The sequence below is a fragment of the Onychomys torridus genome, chromosome 15 (assembly GCF_903995425.1).
Source record: "Onychomys torridus chromosome 15, mOncTor1.1, whole genome shotgun sequence".
NCBI lineage: Eukaryota > Metazoa > Chordata > Mammalia > Rodentia > Cricetidae > Onychomys > Onychomys torridus.
In genome coordinates, this window is record NC_050457.1 from 71,514,904 (window position 1) to 71,530,403 (window position 15,500).

The window sequence follows — 15,500 nt, forward strand, 5'->3', positions numbered from 1 at the left end:
GACAGTATGCTGTCAAAATGGGACAAGCAGGACACAAAAGGAAGTGACTGCTGAACTTCGCCAAGACAAGATTCAGCCCTACAGAAAATTCTGCTTCACAGATAAGTCTGTCATATATTCTAGGCCTGTAGGCAAAAGATAGATGCTCCAACATTGCAAAGGAACCTTGGGTGACTGTCCAGGCAGCCAGCTGTTTCTTTAATTTTTCACATTTTTCAGAAGTCATTTGCCCTTCCTGCCTACTCAGGAAATATTATTTCTTTCTCAGGTCTCTGAGGAAGTTGAAGATTAGATAGTAGTAGTTATAGTTTTCCTTGTTACCAGATTCAGGAAAGAAATTCACTAAAGAGGAGTAAAATGTGTAAGATTGAGAGACATTAAAAGATAATTTGGGTAATGCAAGTTAGAATAGAAAGTGAATTAGGGACAACCTTTTAGACAAGATAGATATGGTGTATTTTCTCTGAATTTGTCAATTGTTAATGGACTAGACATTGTTGATGTAATTATTGTAAAATAATATTGTAATATTATATATTATATATAGCTATTGTGCTTATTGTACATAGTTTTCATGTATTAGTTATAACCTTTTAAAAATTTTAGACAAAAAGGGAGAAATGTGATGTTTTGTTTGTGCTCTAACAGATAGATCAGAGTGTGCAGTTAGATACTAGAGGCCAGGCAGTGGTGGCACATACCTTTGATCCCAGCACTTGGGAGGAGGAAACAAAATGATGATATGGCTGGGCACAGAGAGGAAGTGATAAGGTGGGATGCAGACAGGAGCTCCGCCCCTTGGGGGTCTGAGGATTCGGCAGAGGTAACAAGTCCTTCTAGTGGCGGGCTGCTCTGCTTCTCTGATCCTTTAAGTTTTCACTCTGATATTTGGCTCCAGGTATTTATTATTAAGACCAATTAGAATTCATGTTACAACTAGGTATTGGGCTGGACAAATATGCTGTAAGTTTATCGGAGTTTTGGTGCCATCTCAAGATGAGAGATTATAGTAAGAGAAGAGGCAGCACATTCTGAGTGAGCATTAAAAAAAGTGGCATCAAGTGCCACTGTGAATACCCTGGGAGTTAAAACAAGTTAATGAATACACTGAGCATCCCCACACCTACTAAGTTACATTACAAATAGAAGAGGGGTGATTGTCATTGATGCATTTGTGCCCCTATATTTTTGATAGACTGGCCCCTTATGTATGAATAAAGAAATGATTGTTTTGTCCTTAACTGAATCAGACACTGCCATGATATTATAGGGCTATAGGTCAAGGTGCAGCCTTATGGATAACTATGACATATACACAAATAACCACAGTGAGAAGTTTTTCACACAGACTGATATTGTAGGAAGTGGGAACAACAGTGAGGCTACTAAACAGTGTAACAGGATAAACAATGCATAAAATGCATAGAGGGATTAAGACTGCAAACAAGGTGTCAAGGGACAGACAGCAGGCTCATATGGAACATTATTGTCCCAGAAGCCTTAAGACATGGTTTATGAACAGCAGAATCCTTGTAAATGTAAGAAGAGTATGGCTCACACGGAGTGTTAGTAGAGAAAAACAAGAATTATTTATTCATTTGTAAGACTGAGTATTAAGACAACGAACGCTTACATTATAGTGTGGTACTTTACCACAGGCTAGATACATATCTGATTTTTGTTTTTGTTTTGTTTGTCCTTTGTTTTCTACTTTTTATTCACAAAGATGGCCTCTATAAATTGCCAAGTCCAGCCCAATCTTAGCTATCCAATCTGTCAGGCAAAAGCCTCTGAGCAACTAAGAGCAGGTCAGACATAGGAAGGCTGGTCTCAAAAATTATATTAAGATGTTTTTCAATCCCACATTAGAGTCTTGCTTCGTTATTCTAAAGTAAAACTGAGTCAATGTGATTATTTTCAGGATGTAGGAAGATTAAAATCAGAACGTATGAACCACAAATGACCTATAAGCTTAATACTTCTGTCAAGGGCTCCACTCACATTCACCCATCTCCTGTTTTGGATCTCAAGGCGAACACCAGCCTTACTCCCCGGGGCTGTTCCTCAGGCTCTGTTTCTGCTGACCAAAGTCTACAGTGGGTTGTCAGGGGAACATCCAGAAACTGGAAAAAAACAAACAACAAACAAAAACAAAAAACAAAAACCAAAAAACCCAAAAAACCAACAACATACCTGGGTTCCCGGAATTTGGTGCACAGACTTCTGGGAAATGTAGTCTATGGTACTGTGACATCACAGGGAGCCTTCCAGGAAATTCTCTTTTGGCTTTTGGTTTCCACACTTGAGTCTTCCACAAAGTTGGGCGAGAGTCCTGCCCTGCTCTACAGTCCTATTGCATCTCTGACATGGAGGTTGGTCCAGGGTGCAGCGCAGCCTCAGGCACTGTGCGGGGTGCGGGGTCCGTCTTGGAGGGAGCGGACCTGAGTGGGTGGGAGGGCAGCGAAGCTGCCTTGGAGGTGCTGTGCTGAACTGGCTGGGGCACGTGAGGTTGCAGGTCAGGGCTGGGGAGAGGGCGATGGGGAATGTACCCTGTGTGATGGTTTCCTTATGACGCCGCGAGCAGCCCGAGTCCGCCTTGGGCTTCTGGGACAGGAGAGCTGCCCGGTAGCGCAGAGCAGATGATCATGTAAGTCCAGGATTGCAAACTAATGATGGTCAGCTGACTGCCTGCTCCTGAGGCGGAGCTGGGAGCTCAGTGAGCAGCTCTGGTGGGGAAGCATGCTTCTCTAGCTGAGCCATCTCACATGGACGCTGTCAGATTTCTCAGTGTCTGTAGAGCAAATGGGGTCTGGTCCGTCCTGAACTCTGCAGCCGCCTAATGTAACGGTCTTGAGATCTTGATCGTGTTCTCTTGCCCGCTAAAGAATTAAGGGCTGGAGAGATGGCTCAGCGGTTCAGAGCACTGGCTGCTCTTCCAGAGGATCTGAGTTCAATTCCCAACAACCACGTGCTGGCTTGTCCATCGATCTATATGAGTATGACAGAGGCCATGGAGAGAGACATTGCAAAAGATTTGAACAGGGCCACACACATGCGAGGAATAAACCTGAGCAGCCCAGAATTTCATCACGCTGTCATTTTCGGTTGTATTTATGCCTGGCATAGTGTCCTCCACAGTCATTCTCACATGCAGCAGCATATTTTGAGTTGGAAGGTGTGTGTGGTTGCAAGGCCAATTCTTCCATTGATCTTTGTTTCAGGAAATGCTGTCCTTCTGGGATGTGGCCATTGATTTCTCTCCAGAAGAGTGGGAATGCCTGGAGCCTGCTCATTGGAATTTATATAGGGATGTGATGTTGGAGAATTACAGCAACCTTGATTTCCTGGGTGAGGATCATCCATAGTGAATTCTTATTTCCACATCAACATGTAGCTTGCTCACTTTGCATGGTATCTCATGGGAGCAGGTCAACAGTGAGTTTCATAGCTTTCATTTTAGAAAAGTTAGGGAGGTTGGTGTATAGCTAAGAAACATTTCATTGTTTTTCTTTCCATGTGTTTGAACTATCCAAATTAGAAGTATGTGCTCGTCACTCTAGTGGGACTTTTAGAAATTTAATGGCATGAGACATGGAGCACACTTGTTAAAGTGTTTCACAGTTTGTTTGTTTGTTTGTTTTTCTTTTAGCTTTTACAGATTGTTTGTGGATTTCACATTATGCATCCCCACCCCACCCATCTAAATATCCCCGATTCCACTTCTGCCCTTGCAACCTCGCCCGCTACAACACAATAAAATTTAGAAGAAAAACCAAAAACCAGAACAAGCAAGCCAAGTTTTTTAAAAAGGCGAAGAATCTTGCAGACGCTGTGGTGTGGCCCTGTGAGTCACAAAGTTCACCCGTTAGTCCATCCATCTTCACTTGCAAGCATTCATTGCCATGAGTCATTGGTTTGCTTCCAGGCCTCTGGCCTCCGCTGCCCCATCTATAATGGGCTCTCACTGGGGCTCTTCTTGGATATTCTACTTTCGTTCACTGTCGTGGAGTTGCAGTTTGGGTTCTTGAAGTTTGTCCCTTTCACATGCTCATGGACAAGGTGGATGTTGGAGTAGGCCAGTGCATAGCCCTGGTTCTGGGCCTGGGTGGTAGCTGGGTCTGTCAGCTGGGCAGCTTTCCTGCTTTGTCAGCACCCAGGTGAGCTCTCCAGCACTGCCTCAGCCAGCCCACGCAATGCAGCCTGAGGCAAGGAACAGAGCCAGTTCTTCTGCTCCCAGGTCCTTGGGTCAGCTCACCTACACTCACCCCACCAGCCCAGCTCCCCTGTCTTGTCCAGGTGAAGTGCAGGACCCTCTTTCCTGATGGCTCACAATTCAGTTTCAATGTTATTCCCTTTCAATGAGACTCAGAATCTGGACATTGTACATTCCTTCATGTACTGTATTTCATGTACTTCATTTGTGTGAGAAAACATTTAAGGAACTGATTGTCTGCAGTCAATTATTCCATCATCTCTCCTTATAAACAGTGTACTGAGAGGGACATGTCGATTCCCAGTAGAAGAACACTTCAACAGTCTTGTTCCCTTTTCCTCTGAACAGGTCTTGCTGTCTCTAAGCCACATCTGGTGACATTTCTGGAACAAAGACAAGGGCCTTGGGATCTGAAGATACAAGCAGCAGCACCCGTGCATCCAGGTGGATAGGAAAGAGGGGGTCAGGGACAGAGTTGAAGTCTAAAGATTCAACAAATAGGCAGACTTTCCCTCAGTTATTGAAACAAGATATTTCATGGAGACAATTCTTTAGGTCTCTTCTTATCTTTGATTTCAAAGAGGGATGTGTCTCAGAAGTTTATAATGGTTTAAGTCTCCTAAGCTTTTGTATTTCCCTAATGGTGAGCTGTGCTTGTATTTACCATGACTTCTAAGACTCAGGGAAATGCCACTTTATGAAGATGAGTCATTTATTTGCTGGGTTTGAAATCAGGCTCATGCCAGAAAGATCTCTACACTGAAATTAGTATGGTTTGGTTTATGAAGCCAAATCCACAGTTTCATCTCTGATAGTTAGACAGGGGCAGAAAGCCCAACAGTTTCAGTCCTGTTAATTAGGACAGTTTGGGGTGGGAAGCAGTTGGATAAAACTCAGATGAATTCGAGTCACCCTATACACTTCATTCCCTATTGATCTTAGGGAAGAGTCAAAGCATTAACTTGTTTTATATGAGGATGTACTGGGCCATAAGGTACACTAATTTACAGAGGCTCCTTTGTTTTTTCAATGAAGTTGTACAAACAGTTAGTTACCAGGGCCAGATTAGTTGTAGGAAGAGAAGGGTGAGAGAACCTGCTGGGCCTTTGGGTGTTGATCTATTGGTCCCCATCACACCGGTTATGTAACCAATGATTTTGCACCTCTCTTTCATGGCAGTTAGTATATTTGGGTGTTTTATTAAGTTGTAAGTCTCCATTTTTTTTTTAATACCATATACAAAGAGCAACCTTTATTTGGATATATACTACTCAGTCATAATTTTTTAAAGATAGCAGAAATTTTTATTTATAGACCTGATGTTCTCAGATATATCAGAGCTAGTAAAATGTCTTTTGTCAGAGTTTGGTCATTGGTAGCTATTAGGTTTAGCCCTTTAAGAAGCATTTTGACTAATATTACCATGAGTCTCATGGGAGGAAGAGATATTGTGGTCCCTACATCTAAAGGTCTCCTGTTGAGTTCTACAAACTTCTTCCATGTGAATGGAAGCAGGACTGAGTTGCTGGTCCTAGTTGTGTCTGGACGGTGACTCAGAATGACTGCGTTGGGTGAACTGTCACATCCACCTCACCTCCTCCTCAGGCCGTATTGCTTTCTTTACCTGATGTGGTGGGTCCACACATGTCACATGCACCTTAGTTTAAATGAGTGTCCGTAGTTCACCCTGCTGTGCTGACTGGCCCTGAGGCAGAGCCTCTGTCATACATTATCTACCACTTTGCTGAGGACTCCTTCACAATCAGACATGGACAGCTCAGCTCTGGGGTTAGCTGTGCCAGGCATAGGTACAAGGTTCCCTGTACATAGGATACTCAGCATCAGTTCATAAGGCACTGAGTACAGAGTGATTGCAATGAGTGTCTCCATTGCTTGAGACATTTAGGTGCAGAGTCTAAGATTCCCCTCAGCATGAGAGAATCCACCCCCTGTCTTGTGGCACATGAGTGATTCATCTTCCCTACAGATAATGGGTAGAATTTCCTGGTCTGGCTTACAGTCCAGAGGGAGACAGGAGCAGCAGACCATGACAAGTTCTGTTCCTCATGCATCCTTATCCTGTGTTGATACTAGAATGCCATTTATTCTGATAGGTCTGTGTCCCTTTGAGAGTAAGTGTGATGTTTGATCATGGGTGTGTCCTGCCATGCAAGTGTAGTGTAGATTTAACCCTTTTTACTCAAGCATTCAATTTCAATAATTAGTTTTTGTAAAGTACATCTGATTTTCAATATTATTACATATTAAGCAAGCTTTAAGTTGAACTTGAATTTGTTTGAGATACCTTCCTAGGCTCAACTTTGATAGCATATACAGTGGACTCAATTATGGAAGGTATAAATGTGTCTCTTCCTCTAATATTATCTTTGTAAATCAATTATATTTGTATTTAGCATGAATATAAACACAATTTTGGGCACATCAAATATATTTAATCACTCATTAGGTGACTCACCTTTAACTATTATATCTTTGTTTTATTTGTTATAACAGGTTTCAATAAATTAGTAACTCTCATCAGAGTATGACTTAATAAATGAAAATAATTTATTCCTGTTAAAAATTTCAACTTTGCCAGGCAGTGATGATACATACCCTTAATCCCAGCACTTGGGAGGTAGAGGCAGGAGGATCTCTGAGTTTGAGGCAAGCCTGGTCTACAAAGTGAGTTCCAGGATAACCAGGGTTATGTGGTGAAAACCTGTCTTGAAAAAATTAATTAATTAATTAAATTAAAAAACAAAGAAAGAAATAGGTAAGATCTTCATCTATGCATTGACAGATAGGTTGCCTCTGCAAAGTTTCTGCTATCCACACGAGCCTAAAGTATTTTACCATGATGATATCTTTCAGATAAAAATTTTGTCATTAAAACAAAACATGAAATACTATCCTAACCCCTTTATATTATTTAATCTTGTTGTAGACAGTCTACTTGTGATGTAACTTACCTTTTGTACCTTAGAAACTAAAAGCCTATACTTAGTATAAAAGTTACGTTTTTTTTTTTATTTTGGACCAATCTCACACAATCACAATTAACTTAGTGTATTCCAGGCCTGGCTACTTTATAATCTCATGGATGGATGTCCAGCTCTATAATATCTATATTGCTTAATGGGCTTATTTCTGTTAGTAAAATCCCCTTACTTTTACTCTAGTAGAAGTATAGATTGTTTCCATCCACTCTATTTTATTAGTTATACTCAGTACACATAGGTATTGAAATATACTGCAGTTTATTTATGGTTAGATATGTATCAGTTAGTGTCTCCATTTAAAAATATACATTATTTTATAAAAGATACTGCTTAGCTTTTGTTCATATCTGAATTTTGTTCAACAGGAACAATACCCAGTGATTGTGATGATTATAGCAAGGCCACTGATTGTAACTCATTACATATTCAACGCCAGAGAATTCATACAGGGGAGAAACCTTACAAGTGTGAAGAATGTGGTAAGGGTCTTAGTTCTCATAAAACTCTATCTATACACCAGAGACTTCACACTGGAGACAAACCCTACATGTGTACAGAATGTCATAAGGCCTTCAGTACTCGATCATCACTTTTTATACACCAGAAAAATCATACCGATGAGAAAACCTACAAGTGTGGAGAATGTGGCAAATCATTTTACTATCCATCAATGCTGAAGCAACATCAAAGAATTCATTCTGGAGAGAAACCCTACAAGTGTGAAGAATGTGGCAAAGCTTTTTATGATCGTTCATTCCTGAAGCAACATCAAAAAGTTCATTGTGGAAAGAAACTGTACAAATGTGAAGAATGTGGGAAAACATTTTCCTCTGCTTTAATCCTTAACCAACATAAAGGAATTCATTCTGGACAGAAAAAGTACAAGTGTGAAGAATGTGGCAAAGCTTTTTGCTATCCTTCATTCCTAAAGCAACATCACAGAAGTGAGGAATGTAGCAAACAATTTTACCTTTTTCAACACCTTCAGGAACATCAAATAATTCATACTGGTGAGAAACCATACAAGTGTAAGAATATCATAAATCCTTTCATAATTATGCAACCCTTAGGAGACACAAAATAGCTCATACTGGAGAGAAACCCTACAAATGTGAAGAGTGTATCAAATGTTTTTCTTCTTCTCCTGCCCTTAGAAGACATCTAGTAGTTCATTCTGAAGATAATCCCTACAAGTGTGAAGAATGTGGAAAAATGTTTTCCTGAGCTCCAAGCCTTCAGGAACATCAAACAATTCATACTGGAGAAAAACCACACAAGTGTGAAGAATGTCACAAAGCCTTTCGTTACAATTCAGCCCTTAGAAGACACAAGACAGTTCACACTGGAGAGAAACCCTACCAGTGTGAAGAGTGTAGCAGTTGTTTTTCTGCTTCTTCAGCCCTTAGACGACATCAAACAGTTCACTCTGAAGACAATCCCTATGAGTGTGAAGAGTGTAGCGGATGTTTTTCCTCATCTTCATCTCTTCGAAGGCATGAAAGAAAATTCACTCTAAAGAAAACTTCTACACGTCTCAGGGATGTGAAAAGGCCTTTGTTAATCATTGTAGCTTTACTGAATACAAGACAGTTCACACTGGAGAGAAGTCCTACAAATGTAAAGAGTTTACACTTCTTCAGCCCTTAAAGGACATCAAATAATTCATTCTGAATACAAATTACGTGAGTTTGTTCACTGTAGTAAAATCTTTGCTAATCATTCAGACCTTTTTCAAATCAAATGAATCCATAGTGGAAAAGATTAACGTAATTATTTTGGAATACCAACAGGGACATCATCTAACTTCCACCAACACAAAGGTAAGAATGTCATCAGAACACAGTAGAGACTTCTTTTTTGCTGTCACCTCCGCACCAATTTCTTCAATGTATTTGAAATGTGCCTTGATTGATGACACTCTTTCTTCTGTAACTATACGTGTTCCACGAAACTGTTACCATTTCATAACTTTGTGTGCTGCATGCCCGGAATCTGAGATCTGGCCTGTGGCATAGTTACTGGGTTTTTTTTGTCGTTGTTGTTTGTTTGTTTGTTTTTGAGCTGAGGATTGAACCCGGGGCCTTGTACCTTCTAGGCAAGCGCTCTACCACTAAGCTAAATCCCCAACCCCTGTTATTTTTTTCTAATGCTGTCACCCAAGCTCCTGTAATAACATTTCCCCCAGGTGTGTAAGAAGCTCCATAGACTCATATTTCTCACCATGTTGGATTTTGGTGGAATGGTCTACATTGGTACCAGTCTGGGGTGAATGGGTATTTGTGTTTTTCTCCCCCAGGAAATGCTCACAGAACACATTATCAGTCATAGTTGATTCCAGAATAAAGAAAATCTCTCTCTCTCTCTCTCTCTCTCTCTCTCTCTCTCTCTCTCTCTCCCTCTCTCTCTTTAAGTTCAGGACAGCTTTTCTCATATGTATCCAACATAGTGTCACTGAAACTTGGAACCATATTGAAATAAGGATCCGAGTCAATTCCACTCACTCAGCAGAAAGGATGTATTTGTTTTGTGGATATGTGGTCATCAAGTATGAAACATTGTAGGGGCAGATCTTACTTTATTGTTAATTCAGATCTGAAAATGTCTTCTCAAAAGCTCATGTTTACTAATTTACTATAAACTGGTGATACAGGGTAATTAACACCTAAACATTAGCAATCACTGACTTATAAATGATTAAGTCTCTACTGGGCCCATGTATTTCTAGTCATACTAAGTCCAAGTGAAATTTATTTACAAAGCTGAGATGGGAGGAGGGCCAATTTATATCTCTCCTTTTATAACCTTCTGCATGTGCTGTTGAAGTAGAACCCAGAGCATGTTCCTCAAAACTAGTTTAAACTTTGTTTAGTATGATGTGAAATTAAAAATCAACAGTAATTAGGTTTTTTAAAGCTATTTTGGAAAATAGAGGGCTAAAACTAAAGGTGTTGAATTTATAGTACCAATGCATGGCAATTCACTGCCAGGCCCAAGTAGCATCCTTTGGATGGGACACAGACCCTATCAGAGTAAATTGTGTGCTAGCCACATTACAGGGTGAGGATACACAAGGAAAGAAAACATGATGGAAGTCTGCTGCTCTTGTCTCCCTCTGGCATGTGGCCAGATTAGGAGAACGTCCTCCTTATCTATAGGAATGATGAATTACTCCTCATGTTTCACATGGCAGTCAGATGGATTCCCTTGCCAAGTAGAGGAGTTTATACCCACATCCTAAATTTCTCAAGCCACTGAGGGTCAAATACCAATTACTCTGCCTTTCTTGTCTCCCTTTGTGACCTATGAGGATGCTGTCAATAGGGAATCTTTGTATCTGCCACCCAAATGGTACTCAATTTATATTGTAGATGAATTTTCCATGCCCCTACTCTGACATTCAGTTTTTCTCCTAGCAAATCCAGTTCCAGGATGACAGGCCAATGCATGATTCTGTAATGAGTCCCAAAAAGTTTTGAGTAAACATGAGACAGAGTTGACCAAGAGGCCAGTCAGTACAGCAGGATCAAGTATGGACACTCATTTGAACACCAAGCTTCAGGATCCACCATGCACAGCCAAGGAAAGAGCGCTACCTGAGGAGAATGAAATCTGAACTGGGAATGTCAGCCAGACCAGCCTCTCTGAATCACATGCCAGAGATGATGGTGACATGCTCCTCAGCCCCACGTGTAATGTGAATCCAAATAAATAAATAATGAATTATTTATGATCTAGGGGAAATGCTGAAAGATCAAAGAAGTAAAGGAGTCAGTCACTAGAGAGACTTCTTATCTCTACCGAATCCTCAGACCAAAAATGGGGCTGAGCTTCTGTCTCCTCCCACCTTATATTCCTGTCTCTACCTTCTTAGTGCTGAGAATAAAGGCCTAAGCTTCTACTTCCTGGCTCTGTTTCTTTTTTAGACTGGAACTCCTGATCTTCCTGCTTCTTCTTCCCAAGTGCTGGGATTAAAGGTGTGCGCCACCACTGCCTGGTCTTGATGGTTACCAGTGGCTAGCTCCCCACTCTGATCTTCATGCAAGCTTTATTTGTTAGAGCACAAACATCATATCAACACATTTCCCCTTTTTGTCTAAAGTAAGAAAAGAAGGCTATAACTAATATAAGAGAAAATATATACAATAAGTGCAATAGCTATATACAATATATAAGACAATAATTTCATTAAAAATATCCAGTCTATTAACATCTGACAAATTCAGAGAAAATATTCCCATTATCTATCCTATCTTGGTGAGTCCAAAAGGTTGTTCCTAATTCACCTTCTATCCTAATTTGCATTACCAAAACTATCTTTTAATGTCTTTCAACCCTATACACTTTACATCTTTTTAGTGAATTTCTTTTCTGAATCTGGTAACAAGGAAAACTATAACTATAAAGTCTTCAACTCAATCAGAAATCCAAGAAAGAAATAATATTAACTGAGTAAGCAGGAAGTACAAGTAAGCAACTTCCAAAAAATGTGAGAAACTGTAGATGTAACAGTCTTATTAAATAAGAAACACAAAGCCAAATGCAGAGTTAAAAGCCCAAGAGGTCAGAGCAGCTGCCTTCTCATTAGTTGTAAACCCAACCACATGACCTCCTCATCACTGCCTGTCTATACAGACCTCCAGGTCTTGTATGGTTGGTATTGAGATTAAAGGCATGTGTCTCCATGCTGGCTGTATCCTTGAACACAGAGATCTGTCTGTCATGTGATTGGGATAAAAAGTGTGTACCACCACCACCCAGCATCTGCTATGGCTTGCTATTAGCTCTGACCCCAAGGCAACTTTATTTATTAACATACAAATAAAATCACATTTCAGTACAAATAAAATACCACCAGAAGAAACGGCAGAAACACTTGACTGCCTGGACAGTCACCCAAGTTTTCTCTGCAACATTGGGGAATCTATCTTCAGGCCTAGAATATCTGACAGACTTTTTCTGTGAAATAGGATATTCTGAAGGGCTACGTTATCGTCTTGGCAGAGTACAGCAGTCTCTTTTGTGTTTCATATCTAATTTATCTTTTATCATAACTAAGGAAAACTGTAATTATAACTAGTCTTCATCTTCATCAAAGACCCCAAACGGTTGAAATGTCAACTAATGGCAGGGACCTCAAGCTGACTGGACAAAGTTCCCCTGCAATGTTGGGGCATCCATATTCAGCCTACAGACCTAGAGCATCTGGTAGATTTTTCAGTGAAGCAGAAAATTTGAAGGACTGTCCTACCTATTTGGCAAAGTTCATCAGTCACTTTCCTCTGTATCCTCTATTTTGTAAAAGTTTAGTAAAGAAACAATCTTTTAAGTCAATAACTATAAGAGGCCCTCCTTTAGGTAACAGAGAAGACAAAGGAATTCCAGGCTGTAAAGAGCCAATTGGCTGAATAATGTTGTTAACAGCTCTTAGATCTGTTACCATTCTCCATTTTTTAGATTTCTTTTTAATGGCAAATACAGGAGGATTCCAAGGGCTGGTTGATGCTCTAATATGCTGAGCATTTAGCTGTTCCTTTACCAGCTGTTATAAAGCCTGTAATTTCGCTGATGTTAAAGGGTGTTGCTCAACCCATAGAGGTTTGTGCACTAATCATTTTAAGGTAGGGCTGTTGGTGCCTTTCCTTCATCTTCAATTCTTTCCTAAGCATTCACGGATGCTGCAAGGCATAAAGTCAGAGTGTTGTTATCATATAGTGATTGCCTTTGTACATAATCTCCATCTCCAAGAAGTTGTTCTTGGGAAATTTCCATACCTCTAGCCCTACCTCATTGTTCAACAGTCATAGCCTCATCTTTCCACCAGGTCCTCCATTGTGACTGAGGACCAGACTCCAAGACTGCTGTAACCAAGTATCTTCAGTCTTGAGATATAATTCTATTACAAGTTGACCATGAGTTTAACATCTGCTTCACAAAAGGTGAATGCATGCCAAATAGACTATCACTTTTTTGAAGCTCCTAAAATCTAACATTTCCAGAGAAGTCCATTCAGCACTTATACAGCCTTGGGGATATCTATCATTTGGCAGTTTCTGTAAGGTAACCGGATAAATTAAAGTTGATTGTTTGAAAACCTTAAGCTGTTCCTCTAACCTTATAATGCAATTTTGAGATTGATTTTTTTTTTTAAGTTTAAGTTATTTATTCAAGCCATCTCCTCTTATGAGCAAAGGGATGGAAGACTGGTGTAATGGTCACCTTTTGATACAAGGAAAGATGCGCTTTCATGGTCCACACACACAGTAATGGTCCACACCAGTGCTGTGGTCCCTTGCCGTCTGGGGGAAGGTCCAGGTTCTCTTTACTCATCTTCATAGCCAGTCGGAAGTGGGTTCACATGAGGGTTGTGGAACAGGGTATGGTTACCATCTCCCCAGGGGAAGGGCTTGGTCCTGATGCAAGATGGGGGTAGGAGATGAACTCAGGTCTCATGCTCTCCTGCACGCTGCAATGTGAGGAAGACGTTGAGCATGCTCACTGCCACCCCAGGCAGCGCCACAAAGTAGGTGAGGGCCTTCCACATGCGAGCTGAGCCCTCCTCGCCATGGGCGCTGCTCGACATGGGCAGCCCCACCCGTGGGAGGGCCTGGCCCAGCAGCCCAGACGCCCGAGTCGCACAGACCGCCGCCACCATCTTGGAACTCGAGATTGATTCTTAATTACTCTGTCTGGGTCTAAATATCTCTATGATCTGTTTTAATACACTTTTCTAAAACTTGCATCTTAGCACTCATATTAACCGACTTTTTTAGTCATAAAACAAAAATGATAAAAACCAGTAATGTGTAAAATTGACATTAAATAAATTCTATCTAAATTATCTTCTCATTTAATTGTTTCATTTTCAAACTGTCCAGTGTATTATCATTCAGAGACCTAACTCTCTCAATTCTAATAATGCTTCCCATTTTTTTAATGTGGCAAAATTCTCTTAACTAATTCCTCCCTTTAAGAATTCCCAGTTGGCTCACCAAATCTGCCAACGATGATGATGAAGATGTGAGACTGACTGCTTCTGCATAGAACAGTAGAAGCCTGAGTGGGTTTTCAAGACAGCTATCTTAGTTTGGCAGGAGGAAGTTCAGGGAAAGCCCACAGCCCATCAGGAGAGGGAACCTGATATCTGTTACATGCATACAGGAGATCCTGGGGAAGCAACATGTAAAGCAGGAACTGCCTAAATACAGAGCTGGCCAGAGGTGAAGGGCTAACTCTGGCAATGTACTGAGCCCATGTTGTTGCAGAGAAGCTGCAACAAAACCTTAGTCAGCAGGGCAGTGACTCCATCCGCATGTCTGTGCTTGTGGCTGCAAAGTCACAGACAAGCAGCTTCTTTTGTGAATCTGTGCCTCGTGTTGGGCGCCATATGTAACGTGAATTCTAATTGGCCTTATTAATAAAATTTCAGAGTCAGATCTAGGGCTAATTGCTGAAAGATCAGAGAAGTAAAGGAGCCAGTCATTAGAGGGACTTCATATCTCTACCAAGAATATTCAGTCAGAAGAAGGGGCTGCGCTCTAGTCTCCTGCTGCCTTATATTCCTGTCTCTACCTCTCTAGTCCTGCAATTGAAGGCCTGAGCTTCGGTGGAGGTTTGTGCACTAATGATTTTAAAGGTAGGGCTGTTGGTGCCTTTCCTTCATCTTCAAGTCTTTCCCAAACATTCATGGGTGCTGCAAGGCATAAAGTCAGAGTGTGGTCATCATACTAGTTCTCTTTCAATTGGATCAATCTTGTATAGCTCAGAGTAGCCTTGAACTCCTCCTGATCTTCCTGCTTCCTCCTCCCATGTGCTGGGATTAAAAGTATGTGCCACCACTGCCTGGCCTCTATGGTCTAGTGCCTAGTTCTGCACTCTGATCTCCATGAAAGCTTTATTTGTTAGAACACAAACAATATATCTCCACACCTGCTCCCTTTGCAAGCCTGGGGGCCATTGTGTCCACCTGGCAAAAGCTTGAGGTATTCAACAGGGGTCATTGGAGATAGAGGTCACAATTCTCCTTCCCTTTGGACTTAGGGTATTATTGGCCCTCATGCTTCTTACTTGGGTATCATTGCTATGATGAAACACTATGAACAAAGCATTTGGGGGATGAAATATTTTAATTGGCAGAGGGTCCCATAACACTTTTATCACTGAAGGAAGTCAGGACAGGAATCCAAACTGGGTCGAAACTTGGAGGCCAGAGCTGATGCAGAGGCCATGGAGGTTTGCTGCTTACTGGGTTGCTCTCTGGGGCTTGCTCTGACTCCTTTCTTACAGCA

At 41.0% G+C, this 15,500-nt stretch overlaps 2 pseudogenes; one reads left to right on the plus strand and one right to left on the minus strand.

Moving 5' to 3' along the window:
• The first annotated feature begins 2,254 nt into the window (after nt 1-2,254).
• Nucleotides 2,255-9,276, plus strand: LOC118596394 (annotated as a pseudogene).
• A 4,081-nt stretch (nt 9,277-13,357) lies between these two features.
• LOC118596405 lies at nt 13,358-13,867 on the minus strand (annotated as a pseudogene).
• Nucleotides 13,868-15,500: the final 1,633 nt, after the last annotated feature.